The sequence below is a fragment of the Olea europaea genome, chromosome 14 (genome assembly GCF_002742605.1).
Source record: "Olea europaea var. sylvestris chromosome 14, O_europaea_v1, whole genome shotgun sequence".
Classification (NCBI taxonomy): Eukaryota; Viridiplantae; Streptophyta; class Magnoliopsida; order Lamiales; family Oleaceae; genus Olea; species Olea europaea.
Window position 1 is genome coordinate 8,689,877 of NC_036250.1, and position 15,097 is coordinate 8,704,973.

Here is a 15,097-nt window from a genome sequence, read left to right on the forward strand (position 1 = left end):
TGGTACAACCCAATTATTTTCTAACATTTTACCTCTCACTTTAACACAAATACCATTATTACGTCGCCTATACAGCGGGTATGAATTATCTTCAAATATGGTACTATTACAATAATTCTTTGGATATATATTTTTACAACCGTTATTTGTCACCATACATATGTTTTTAGGATTAAGTTTTCACAAGGACCATACATATTGTGCTTTACAATTACAAAATAAAGATGAGGGTGTATGTTTTTATCAGGAATTTCACCAGAGACTATCCTATCATCTTGTTGAGTGGAAGAAATTTTATGATCATAGTTAAAAAACAACAACAGATGTGCGTGAGGGAGATTTTTTTTTTTTTTTTTAAATTCAATCACATATATATGTGCAACAACAAGGCCTAAGATTATTTTCTTGTACTAGTCATTTTTGAGCTCTTCTAATTCTATTCTAAATTCGAGACGATTTTGAACGTCATCATTGTGCTTAAGTTCTTGCTTAATAACTGGCTAATGTGGATTGCATGTCATAGTAAAAAATATATCTAATTTTTCAAAGCACTGCACAATAGCCATTCCATTCATGCATTTCCTTAGCATATCTCTAGGCCCACAGGTAAAGGATTGCGGTAAAACAAACTTTCTTCCAATTTTATACCTCCTTGTATCCCATTTTGAACACTATCTATAATGCCTTGATAAACATCAGCACTAATTTGTTTCTGGTTAGTACGAAAATGGTCTAACTAGAAGTTTTAATCTTAACATACATATCTACAACATATTGTTGAAATAATCTATCAGTGTAAAGCAATATAGACTTACTTGAAACCTGATTTGAAGTTTGTACGAATAGTATTCTCGGTAAAAGACCTAAAAACGTGTCTTTGCTCCATAAAGAACTACACGATAAGGGCACAAAGGTAATGTAAGAACATAAATAGAAATCTATATCGCAATAGTTCGAAAGTCTAGTAAAAACTATGTACAGAAACCTTTATCCTCTTTTTGAATAAGTTCATATGCAAAAGCAATTGTGTTGGGAAAAGCGATCAAATTAGGAAAACGCCGAGGCTCAAAGTGTATATTTCTGCATCTCTTAATGCCTTCATGTCAATTAGATTCCCAATATGGAAAAAGCAGAGGTTACTGCAAAGGAACATAACAGCCATAGTAGTATTGCACTGTACATTGTCTCAATTATGGTACTTTTTTTATATACATGTCATTTGGAAAATTAGAAATCTAACCCCGTTTCTCAAGAGCTAAAAGATTGGTTTGGTAAGATGATGTTTTCGTGACCCTTTTATTGAATGAAAAATGGAGTATTATTTCTCTGTGTTAAATTTGGAGTATTGGCTTCTTGTTTTTCATTAGTTTCTCGGCTATGTGGTGTCGGACCTCTCCAAAATGACTAATCAATCCATCAAGCTTGGAAGCAGAATTCGTCAGGCTTGTTTTTAATGATTTTCTTCTTTTTAATTATGTATGTCACAATATCACATTTTATATTTCATCTTGAAGAATTTCGTTATTTAATTAAGAATTTATGTTTCTTGAAATAGAGACAGAAGTGTTCTTCTTCTTCTTCTTTTTTTTTTTTTTTTTTTTTTTTTTTTTTTTTTTTTTTCCTTTTTTTCCTCTTGGTAACACCGGTAGAATTTGATGAAAATGTCATTTGAAAGCTATAACTTTCCCACCAAAAGGGAAACTGCAATCATTAATATCTCTAGACATTTTATCTACAACTTCAATAGCACAATGATTTACCATAGGTGCTTCATCCTAAATTATTAACCTAAGCATTTCATCAAAGTTCCCAACGTCGATTGCATGCTAATAGAACGTACAATTTCACCAGTTGTTTTCAGAATAATTTCAAATCTCGAAAAAGTTGTTCAACTTCCAAGTAATAGAGATACGGATACTCTAGAAGATGCAGTGGCTAAGGCAATTAAATTTTTGAGATCTTACACGAACTAACAGGGCTTTACATGAAAAAGTTTTGCCTATTCTTACCTAGATCATCAATGAAGAAAGTGCCTCCTGATTCTGATTTCACTCTATCCATAATTGTATCATATACAAATTGATGTTCATTATTTAAAGTTGCTGTACAACCATACCGTCCTTCAATATCCAAATTTGATGTTTCCTTTATAACCAATCCTCTCAACCTTTCATTCTCATCTATATTTACATTGAAAGATACCAATCTATAGTAGTTTATGTTTTTACCTAATGGTTCTAAAATAGAACTTATATCCTGTAAAGCCTTGAACTCGGTAAATTTTCATGCACATAATCATTGATCCCGTAAACATTGAATTTATCCCGTAGGAACTTTGGATCATTAGGGATGTAAAGCGTAAGAAGTGTAGCAAAGAGACTTCTTAAATAATTAGATATTTCATAGATAATAGCTTCATATAAACATTCTTCGCAATGATAATCCCTATGATATTTTTTATGATCTTTATTTCCATCTATACATACATTCTTAAGATATAGGTATCCACAAGGGCCATGTATATTGTGTTTAACAATAATAGAATGAAGATAAGAATATATATTATTGCTAGGTATTTCATATGACACTATCCTTTCAACTTCTTGAGCACAAGAAATCTTATTAATACAGATAAAAATCAATGGTAAATGTGCATGAGGGAGTCTTCTTTTTTGAAATTCAATAACATATATATGTGCAACAACATGGCTTAAGATTATTTTCTTGTACTAGTCATTTTTGAGCTCTTCTAATTTTATTCTAAATTCGAGTAATTAGATTTGGACGATTTTGAACGTCATCACTGTGCTTAAGTTCTTGCTTAATATTTGGCTAATGTGGATTGCATGTCATAGTAAAAAATATATCTAATTTTTCAAAGCACTGCACAATAGCTATTCCATTCATGTATCTCTTTAGCATATTTCTAGGCCCACATGTAAAGGATTGCAGTAAAACAAACTTTCTTCCAATTTTATACCTCCTTGTATCCCATTTTGAACACTATCTATAATGCCTTGATAAACATCAGGACTAATTTGTTTCTGGTTAGTACGAAAATGGTCTAACTAGAAGTTTTAATCTTAACATACATATTTACAACATATTGTTAAAATAATCTATCAGTGTAAAGCAATATAGACTTACTTGAAACCTGATTTGAAGTTTGTACGAATAGCATTCTCAGTAAAAGACCTAAAAATGTGTATTTGCTCCATAAAGAACTACACGATAAGAACACAAACGTAATGTAAGTACATAAATAGAAATCTATATCGCAATAGTTCGAAAGTCTAGTAAAAACTATGTACAGAAACCTTTATCCTCTTTTTGAATAAGTTCATATGCAAAAGCAATTGTGTTGGGAAAAGCGATCAAATTAGGAAAACGCCGAGGCTCAAAGTGTATATTTCTGCATCTCTTAATGCCTTCATGTCAATTAGATTCCCAATATGGAAAAAGCAGAGGTTACTGCAAAGGAACATAACAGCCATAGTAGTATTGCACTGTACATTGTCTCAATTATGGTACTTTTTTTATATACATGTCATTTGGAAAATTAGAAATCTAACCCCGTTTCTCAAGAGCTAAAAGATTGGTTTGGTAAGATGATGTTTTCGTGACCCTTTTATTGAATGAAAAATGGAGTATTATTTCTCTGTGTTAAATTTGGAGTATTGGCTTCTTGTTTTTCATTAGTTTCTCGGCTATGTGGTGTCGGACCTCTCCAAAATGACTAATCAATCCATCAAGCTTGGAAGCAGAATTCGTCAGGCTTGTTTTTAATGATTTTCTTCTTTTTAATTATGTATGTCACAATATCACATTTTATATTTCATCTTGAAGAATTTCGTTATTTAATTAAGAATTTATGTTTCTTGAAATAGAGACAGAAGTGTTCTTCTTCTTCTTCTTTTTTTTTTTTTTTTTTCTCTATCTGATTGTGTTTGGTAACACTGATATGAAAAATGAGAATTTTAGGGTTTCTTTATTTTTTTTCATGAACATGGTCATGATGGCCTTGTTGACACTTCCTGCTCAAAAAAAGTTTTGATTGATATTATGCATCATTCGAAGTATAACAACTATAAAGTAAATTCTTTGGTCTCTCCATTTAACAACCTAATTCTAGCTTCGATTGGTGTTAAATTGTTAAGATATTGATGATCCGTGTCATGTGGATGTGTCAACGAAATGATTTTGTACTAAACTTAAATTAAACCTGTGGTTTCGATATTTTAACTGCATGTTGAAATCAAATTGGATCATTGTACAAGACTCACATAAATTTCTTTACTCACTGTCACTCATTCTCTAACCTCAGCTATCATTATGTTTCTCTCTCTCTCAAGGGTTGATTTTAAACATTTTGACATGTAGAGATTGAGTTGGCTAATTATAGTATCATAAAGAATCTAAAAATGTAATTTGTTCATTATTTAAAGTTGCTGTACAACCATACCGTCCTTCAATATCCAAATTTGATGTTTCCTTTATAACCAATCCTCTCAACCTTTCATTCTCATCTATATTTACATTGAAAGATACCAATCTATAGTAGTTTATGTTTTTACCTAATGGTTCTAAAATAGAACTTATATCCTGTAAAGCCTTGAACTCGGTATATTTTCATGCACATAATCATTGATCCCGTAAACATTGAATTTATCCCGTAGGAACTTTGGATCATTAGGGATGTAAAGCGTAAGAAGTGTAGCAAAGAGACTTCTTAAATAATTAGATATTTCATAGATAATAGCTTCATATAAACATTCTTCGCAATGATAATCCCTATGATATTTTTTATGATCTTTATTTCCATCTATACATACATTCTTAAGATATAGGTATCCACAAGGGCCATGTATATTGTGTTTAACAATAATAGAATGAAGATAAGAATATATATTATTGCTAGGTATTTCATATGACACTATCCTTTCAACTTCTTGAGCACAAGAAATCTTACTAATGCAGCTGAAAATCAATGGTAAATGTGCATGAGGGAGTCTTCTTTTTTGAAATTCAATAACATATATATGTGCAACAACATGGCTTAAGATTATTTTCTTGTACTAGTCATTTTTGAGCTCTTATAATTTTATTCTAAATTCGAGTAATTAGATTTCGACGATTTTGAACGTCATCACTGTGCTTAAGTTCTTGCTTAATATTTGGCTAATGTGGATTGCATCTCATAATAAAAAATATATCTAATTTTTCAAAGCGCTGTACAATAGCCATTCCATTCATGTATCTCCTTAGCATATTTCTAGGCTCACATGTAAAGGATTGCAGTAAAACAAACTTTCTTCCAATTTTATACCTCCTTGTATCCCATTTTGAACACTATCTATAATGCCTTGATAAACATCAGCACTAATTTGTTTCTGGTTAGTACGAAAATGGTCTAACTAGAAGTTTTAATCTTAACATACATATTTACAACATATTGTTAAAATAATCTATCAGTGTAAAGCAATATAGACTTACTTGAAACCTGATTTGAAGTTTGTACGAATAGCATTCTCAGTAAAAGACCTAAAAACGTGTATTTGCTCCATAAAGAACTACACGATAAGAACACAAACGTAATGTAAGTACATAAATAGAAATCTATATCTCAATAGTTCGAAAGTCTAGTAAAAACTATGTACAGAAACCTTTATCCTCTTTTTGAATAAGTTCATATGCAAAAGCAATTGTGTTGGGAAAAGCGATCAAATTAGGAAAACGCCGAGGCTCAAAGTGTATATTTCTGCATCTCTTAATGCCTTCATGTCAATTAGATTCCCAATATGGAAAAAGCAGAGGTTACTGCAAAGGAACATAACAGCCATAGTAGTATTGCACTGTACATTGTCTCAATTATGGTACTTTTTTTATATACATGTCATTTGGAAAATTAGAAATCTAACCCCGTTTCTCAAGAGCTAAAAGATTGGTTTGGTAAGATGATGTTTTCGTGACCCTTTTATTGAATGAAAAATGGAGTATTATTTCTCTGTGTTAAATTTGGAGTATTGGCTTCTTGTTTTTCATTAGTTTCTCGGCTATGTGGTGTCGGACCTCTCCAAAATGACTAATCAATCCATCAAGCTTGGAAGCAGAATTCGTCAGGCTTGTTTTTAATGATTTTCTTCTTTTTAATTATGTATGTCACAATATCACATTTTATATTTCATCTTGAAGAATTTCGTTATTTAATTAAGAATTTATGTTTCTTGAAATAGAGACAGAAGTGTTCTTCTTCTTCTTCTTTTTTTTTTTTTTTTTTTTTTTTTTTTTTTTTTTTTTTGCGTGCTATTTGATTGTGTTTGGTAACACTGATATGAAAAATGAGAATTTTAGGGTTTCTTTATTTTTTTTCATGAACATGGTCATGATGGCCTTGTTGACACTTCCTGCTCAAAAAAAGTTTTGAAAAATGAGAATTTTAGGGTTTCTTTATTTTTTTTCATGAACATGGTCATGATGGCCTTGTTGACACTTCCTGCTCAAAAAAAGTTTTGATTGCTATTATGCATCGTTCGAAGTATAACAACTATAAAGTAAATTCTTTGGTCTCTCCATTTAACAGCCTAATTCTAGCTTCGACTGGTGTTAAATTGTTAAGATATTGATGATCCGTGTCATGTGGATGTGTCAACGAAATGATTTTGTACTAAACTTAAATTAAACCTGTGGTTTCGATATTTTAACTGCATGTTGAAATCAAATTGGATCATTGTACAAGACTTACATAAATTTCTTTACTCATTGTCACTCATTCTCTAACCTCAGCTATCATTATGTTTCTCTCGCTCTCAAGGGTTGATTTTAAACATTTTGACATGTAGAGATTGAGTTGGCTAATTATAGTATCATAAAGAATCTAAAAATGTAATAAGATTGAATCAGTTTGAAGATAATGATTTTTTATTTTCAAATGTTTTGACAATAATTAAATCTAATTCTATTCACACTTGTTAAAGTATATAAATTTTTAATTTGAGAGATACAACATACTCAATAGTCTTTAAAAATTTTTAAACTACATCTAGAACTTAATTTTAATTTATATTTCCAAATGAATTTTTGAAGCAATTGTGTTTCATACGGAGTTTATGATAAGGAAAGTAAAAAGAAAGTGGACTAGTATGTTTGATATCCTATATTATTCAATTTTTTTCCATATAGAGCCTAAAATTAACGCTAAACAACAATTTTTTCTAACATGAGGCCTCTACAAATCTGTCTTAATCACAGCAATAGGACTCTTGACTTAATGTATAGATGACTTTCACAAAATATATCCCTGAGCATTGGTTAGGTAAGAAATAGTGACTGATTTGCTAAACGTAATTATAAATTTTAACTTCTCATTCAATTATGAGAAATTAAGACTATAAGGTTTGACAACCACATTAACACCATAAGGTGAAAAATATCCAATGTACAGTGCATTGGTCTTAATCACAGCAATAGGACTCTTGACTTAATGTATAGATGACTTTCACAAAATATATCCCTGAGCATTGGTTAGGTAAGAAATAGTGACTGATTTGCTAAACGTAATTATAAATTTTAACTTCTCATTCAATTATGAGAAATTAAGACTATAAGGTTTGACAACCACATTAACACCATAAGGTGAAAAATATCCAATGTACAGTGCATTGGCCTCACCAACATTTGTTACTGTCCTGGTATACGTCTAACTTGTTAGTCCAATGACTATTGAAAATGATAAATACTACAGTTGCCCTTCCAAAATTCTTGACACATCTAAGCAATTCACTTTACGTTGTAAAATCGTGCTTATTTGTCTATTTGTGTATTTCAGATCACATAGATAGAGAATATAGATTTGAGATTTAATATCAAAATCAACCTAGGATCATTAGCCTTGGAAGGGTTAACATAATCAGAACGGCAATAGAAATGCCAACTTGAACGAATTTCTCGTTTTTATTGGGAGCATTATTGCAATTTACAATATCGACACTAGCCATAATTGTTAACTTAATGATGACAAGAGACAAATTGGGGAGTGTGCTCTGGAGCAAGACCATGATACCACTAGAGTGTAAACATGACATCGAGATACAAGATACTATGTTGATTTTAAATTTTGCACCAGTAACGTTTTCAACGGACAAAGATCATACTGCAAGGATGTTCATACCAGGTCGATAATATCGAACTTTAAAATTTCTGAGCTAACCTGATTGGGATCTCTAGACAAAAAAATGCCACTATTGGAGCGCTTTTGGTGCCAATTAGTGTTCCCTTGAATACTATTATTTCTGTTGATTTAGATATCAAGTTTGTACATGCTAGTATCCTTTACGTGCCCTCATAGTTCACATTTATTGCTAGAAGAACTTAAGGATCGACAAATGTACTAAATCTCGATCCTCTATATTCATAAAAACTATGACAGCATCATCAACATTCTTCACCACTTGTTCTTGAATAATTCTAGTTGTCGTAACATCTACTTTACAAAGGATTACCTTTCCTTCGACATCAAAATTTTTCAACGACAAAGGTGTACAATCTGTGTTTTAGAACCACCAGAATTCAATTCAAGGTAATTGATAGGCAATTGTTTTTTATGGAAATCTTTGGATTGAAATGTTGAGTCTCCCTCAAGCTTCTCGTTGTTCCCTATAACAGCCATTAAGAGTAAACTATTAGCAATGGCTGTTCTAGGGAACAACGAAGAGCTTGAGGGAGAATCAGCATTTCAACCCAAAGATTTCCATAAAAAACAATTGCATATCGTTTTTCCTGAATTGAATTCTAGTGGTTCTAAAACTCCAGATTGCACTCCTTTATTGTTGAAAAGTGTTGATGTCGAAAGAAAATTAGTCCCTTGCAAAGTAGATGTTGTGATAACCAGAATTGTTCAAGGACAAGTGGTGAAGAATGCTGATGGTGCAATCATGGTTATAATGAATGTAGAGGACCGGGAACTTAGTACATTTATCAACCCTTATGTTCTTCCAACAACAAATGTCAATTATGAGGGTGAGCAAAAGATACTAGCCTATATAAACTTGATATCTAAACCAATAGCAACAATAGTGTTCAATGGAAAAATAATTGGCACTAAAAATGCTACAATAGTGGCATTTTTTTCGTTTAGATGTCCCAATTAGGTTAGTCCACGAATTCTAAAGCCCGATGTCATCAGACTTGGTGTAAATATCCTTAAGTTATGGCCTTTGTCCGTTTAGAACATTACTAGTGCAAAATCTAAATTCAACATGGTATCTCGTACCTCGATGTCATTTCCACACCTTGATGGTGTCGTGGTCTTACTCCCAAGCACACACCCCGATTTTGTCTTATGTTGTCATTAAGTCAGCAATTATGACTAGTACTGATTTTATAAAACTCAATAATGCTTCCATTGAAGATGAGAAATTCGTTCCAGTCTATATTTTTGTAGTCGATTTTGATTATGTCAACCCTTCCAAGGTTAATGATCCTAGGTTAATTTATGATATTGAACCTCAAGACTACATTCTTTATCTATGTGGTTTGAAATATACAAATAGACAAATGGACATAATTTTATAACGTAAAGTGAATTGCTCAGATGAATCAAGTATTTTTGAAGGACAACTGAATTATCCATCATTTTTCATAGTCATTGAACTAACAAGTTAGACATATACCAGCACAGTAACTAATGTTGGTAAGGCTAATGCATTATACACTGTGAATATTCTTTCACCTCATGGTGTTAACGTGGTTGTAAAACCTTGTAGTCTTAATTTCTCAGAGTTGAACAAGAAGTTAGAATTTAAAGTTACATTTGGCAAATGAGATACTATCTCTTACATAACCAATGCTTAGGGATATATTTTATGGAAGCCATCTATACATTCTGTTAGGAGCCCATTGCTGTGATTAAGGTAAATTCATAGTGGCCTCGTGTTGGAAAAAATTGTCGTTTATCTATAACTTTAGGCTCTATGAAAATGGATTTGAATAATATAGGATATCAAACATAAGTAGTCTACTTTATTTTAATTTTCATTATCATTAACTCCATATGAAACTCGATTGCTTGGAAGAATTCATTTGAAAATATAAATTAAAATTGTGTAAGTTCCTAGATGTAGTTTAAAAAATTTTAAAAGCTATTGAGTAGGTTCTATCTATCAAATTAAAAAATTAAATATTTTAGCAAGCGTGAATATAATCAAAGTTAATTTTTGTCAAAATATTTGGACATGAAAAATCATTATCTTCAAACTGATTCAAACTTATTACTCATGAGAAGCATTTTAGATTCTTTTTGATACTGTAATTATTCAACTCAATCTCTACATGTCAAAATGTTTTAGAACATTAATGTTCAGAGTTATGAGCAAATGTTTAAAATCAACTCAGTGACACAGTGATAGCTAAGGCTAGAGAGCAAGAGTGACGGTGAGTATAAAAATTTAAGTAAACCTTGTAGAATGATCCGATTTGATTTCAATATACAGTTAAAGTATTGAAACCAACGACTTAATTTACGTTTAGCACAAAATCATTTTGTTAACGGATCCACGTGACAACAATCGTCAATTTCGAACACGAAATTTCAATTCAATTTTTGAATTTCGAAAAATTCTTAACAATCAATTCAACACCAATCGAAGCTAGAATTATCCTTTTATCTAATGATAGTATATTATTGACTTTTTTTTTTATTTAAATGGAGAGGCCAAGGAATTTACTATATAGTTGGTTATATTTCCAATGACGTATAATGGCAAGCAAAACTTTGTTGAGTAGGAAGTATCCCCAAGACCGTCGTAACAATGTTCATGAAAAAAAATAAAGAAACCTTAAAATTCTCATTTTCATATCAAAAGAAACCCTAAAATTTTCATTTTTCATATCAACATTACCAAACACAATAGGATAGCAAAAAAATCAAAACACCAGTATCCCTATTTCAAGAAACATAAATTCATAATTCAATAACCAAAAATTTTCAATATAAAATATAAATTATGATATTATGACATAAAATTGAAAAATAAAAACCTCAGTAAAATAACAAACCTGACGAAGTCCGCTTGCAGACTTGATGGTTTGATTAGTCATTTTGATGTGGTGTTGGAAACTGATGAAAAACAAGAAACCAACTATCATCATAAAAATGATTTACCTGATGAAAACAATGAATAAAACATGCATGATGATTATATCTCAGTCACTTGATCAGAAGTTTATATTCCGCTATAGACAAGCATAATTTGACACGGGACAAACAAGAGAAAAATATTCAGAGGTGCATATCACAAGATTTCCCTTTTCTAAGGTTGCTGTGTATCTTAAAGTGGCTGAAGCACGTTTGGCACACTCCAGACCTGGAAATAGGAATTGCATTACTAATCAAGTTCTGAACATCAAAGAAACTTTAGTATATAATGTTTAACGGCGCATCTAACCTTCAGATTGAAGTGATCAACGATATGAATAATTGACCCTCCACTGTCACATGGACGGATCACATATCACGATGGAAGTATCTCAGCTCAAAAAAACTATGAAGTTGCTGATGCACTTGGGCTAGTCGCAGTACCCGAAAGATATCTTTCACTGACTTTTATGGAACAAGAATGAAAATGTTCAAAAAGAAAAAGATGCATGGCACTATCCTCAATATAAAAACATCAAGTTGACAAAGTTGTAACAACCCATTTTAATAGAATCATGACATTTCTAACACATAATAGTTGAATAGATGCAATAGCAGTTTACCTTGGTCAAGACAACCGTGAAGCAGCTTGCAAATAAGGCTATTTATTCATATATCTTTCTCTTTGTTTTGGATCACTCTGTGTGCAAGTGCAACTTTTCCAGACAGGAAGGTTTAATCAATGATGGAAAGGTTTTGTAGAGCTTAAGAATGAGAAAAAAATAGCTATACAAGTTATTCAATGCTCAGTTCATTCAAATATGGAGATGAGTCTTTCATTAGTTTAGTTCCAGATATGAAGAAAATTAAACACATGCATCATGATTATACCTCAGTCACTTGGTCAGAAGTTTATATTCAACTATAGACAGGCATAATTTGACATGGGACAAACAAGATTTCCATTTTCTAATGTTGTTGTGTATCTTAAAGTCCAAAAGTCACGAGCAGGAGCTAATTTAGTTGGTGCATCCGTCTGCAAATAGCATCTAAGGATTTATTTCTTCCACACAAGAACTTGAATAAAGAATATTATAGGACCAAGATATTTGAAAAATTCACCTGTGTATACAAAAGATCAATTGTTCCTCCACTTTCAGTAGGAAACTTTGTGAAAAATTCAAGGCTTTGACATTGTTGCAACCGAGAGGAAAATGATCAACAGGGCATATCGGAAAAAAAATAAAAAAAAATAAAAAAAAAAAAAAGAAAAAAAAAATTTGCTAGATTAACTAATTAACAAAAATAAATAAATAAATAAATGATGTATACTTTGCAATGGGTGGTGCATATACCCATTGTTGTATACCAGCTGGGATTACCTGCTTTGCAAGGTGGTTATTTTCCTCTATCAACAGCTTCTTCATACGACTGAATTTTTTATTCACATTATGAAGCTGGGTGGAATCTTTCCTCTGTTTCACTCAATACCTAAATTCAAAAAGAATGATTTCCAAGCATTCATCAAAACTAAAATAAACCCATAATGACATTATAAACATAATCAAATCCACCGAGAATGTAAGAAACTGACAACTGAAAATCAAATAAAGAATTCCATGTTAAAATGCTTAAATCTAAATTTAAATTTAATTTCTTTGACCAAAACGATAAAGTAATCAAGGTGAAAGAAATCGAACTAAAAAGTGCACAAGTCAAAATTATTAACGAACTGAGTTGATTCTGCAAGTATTTTGTAAGTCGTGAAAGTCAATTTACCTTAAGAGTCCAAGAAATATAATTTTATACATTGAATTTAGAAACTCAACAGGGTAAAAGTCATTTTACCTTAAGAGTCCCAGAATTATAATTTATAATTTGAATTTAGAAACTAAGCTGGATAAATGTAATCCCTTAAACATGATATTAACTGTTTTTTCCTGGTGACATAAGATTGATGTTGTGGTCATATTCTTTGATAATACAATGGACGATAATCAGTTATAGCTGCATATTAAACGTAAGAAAGAACATGAGACATTAGTTTGATGAGAAGTTTAATAAAAAATAACAGAATGAAAATATGTTTAAAACAATTAGAAAACCTTGTTGAAATGCAACTGATCAATAGAGGCAGTACTAATGTCAGAATTATGATCTGCTGTTTGAAATTGTCCGTGCCTGCATAAAGGGAAAAAAAGGAATAATAATATTTTCTTGACCAAACGGTACGCAGTTCCTTCGCAATGCCTTCTTCTTCTATCACAAAGGTTTAAATATAGCATTATCTGTTCGACAAACTGGAGCATTGTCAAGTGTAAAAAAATTGCGTCTGAAAATGTTTTACCTTTAAAAGAATTTTTATAAACATGCTAGTTTTTGCTCAGGACAGTGCCACATAAAGTTGACCATGACAAAAAACAGATTTCGGAAGATGCAGATCAACAAAATCAAGTATTTGACCTTGTGCTTTATTTATAGTCATTGTAAAACATGGCCTAATTAGAAATTGAGTTTTTTTAAATGGAATTGATTTTTAATCACTTTCAAGAGGCATGAAAGGGGTCCTTGGAAAGAAAACATGTTTTACACAATATTCACCAATTTTAATTTCAGCTAGAAATACGTTTTTCTCAAATTCTCGGCAAGTGAAACTTATTAAATTACATAACTTTTGAGAAGAATTTATATTTCGTAATAACATTATAGGACAGTTTACCTTGAGGTTTAATTCATGTGGTGGTATACCATTTAAAGTTAATCTATTCAACAAATCTTCTTGTAGGCTCCATTCTTATTGGTCAATTGCTTCATTAAAACTATAGCACGTAAACATTTGACCTGGAATTTGTAGTAAAATTTTGTTAATATGATAAATGCAGTCATTTCTGGTCATACGAATAACTAAATTAACCATCGTATGTGCATTATCAGCATATGCTTCTATATTTGGAAAGACATGATGTATTAAATTTTTTAAAAACGTAATTTCATCCTCAAATGGTAAGATAATACTTCTTTGAAGCGTAATGCATTTAGAATTATTTTCCTGCTCTGTTCTATCTCCAATGCTAAGCAAGTAATCACAAAATGCGGGATCTAATTTCAACCTCATATTTTGAACTAATGGTAAATGCAAATACAAAGGTCATAGGTTAGAGAAAAACTAAGCTTGCTTTTATTATATCTTCTTTTTTCCTCTTGGTACCACTGGTAGAATTTAACAAAAATGTCATCTGAAAACTATAACTTTCCCACCAAAAGGAAAACTGCAATCATTATATCTCTAGACATTTTATCTACAACTTCAATAGCACAACGATTTACCATAAGTGTTTCATCCCAAATTATTAACCTAAGAATTTTATCAAAGTTCCCAATGTCTATCGCTTGCTAATAGAACATACAATTTCACCAATTGTTTTCAAAATAATTTTAAATCTCGAATAAGTTGTTCGACTTCCAAGTAATAGAGATGCGAATACTCTAGAAGATGCAGTGGCTAAGGCAATTAAATTTTTGAGATCTTACACGAACTAATAGGGCTTTACATGAAAAAGTTTTGCCTATTCTACCTAGATCATGAATGAAGAAAGTGCCTCCTAATTCTGATTTCACTCTGTCCATAATTGTATCATATGCAAACTGCCGTTCCTTATTTAAAGTTGCTGTACAACCATACCGTCCTTCAATACCCAAATTCGATGTTTCCTTTATAACCAATCCTCTCAACCTTTCATTCTCATCTAAATTTACATTGAAATATACCAATCTATAGTTGTTTATGTTTTTACCTAATGGTTCTAAAATAGAACTTATATCCTGTAAAGCTTTAAACTCGGTATATTTTCATGCACAAAATCATTGATCATGTAAACCTTGAATTTTCCCCGTAGGAACTTTGGATCATTAGGGATGTAAAGCGTAAGAAGTGTAGCAAAGAGACTTCTTAAAGAATTAGATATT

General features: G+C 31.2%; 2 long non-coding RNA genes across 3 annotated transcripts in view; both read right to left on the reverse strand.

The window, feature by feature from the left end:
- Positions 1-815: 815 nt before the first annotated feature.
- The window catches only part of LOC111409041, a 23,962-nt gene continuing 9,680 nt past the window's right edge, over positions 816-15,097 (reverse strand). The window contains exons 6-7 of one of the 2 annotated variants that reach the window (XR_002705402.1): positions 11,053-11,113; positions 5,339-5,570 (exon numbers count right to left, since the gene is read on the reverse strand). This is a non-coding gene — a long non-coding RNA (uncharacterized LOC111409041). Of the gene's footprint in view, positions 893-5,338; positions 5,571-11,052; positions 11,114-15,097 lie in introns of those variants that run through there. The other variant, XR_002705401.1, reaches the window with a different exon arrangement.
- Positions 12,431-13,945, reverse strand: LOC111409042. Its single transcript, XR_002705403.1, has 3 exons — positions 13,851-13,945; positions 13,237-13,312; positions 12,431-12,622 (listed from the first exon to the last, which is right to left on the reverse strand). It is a non-coding gene; the product is annotated as an uncharacterized LOC111409042 (long non-coding RNA).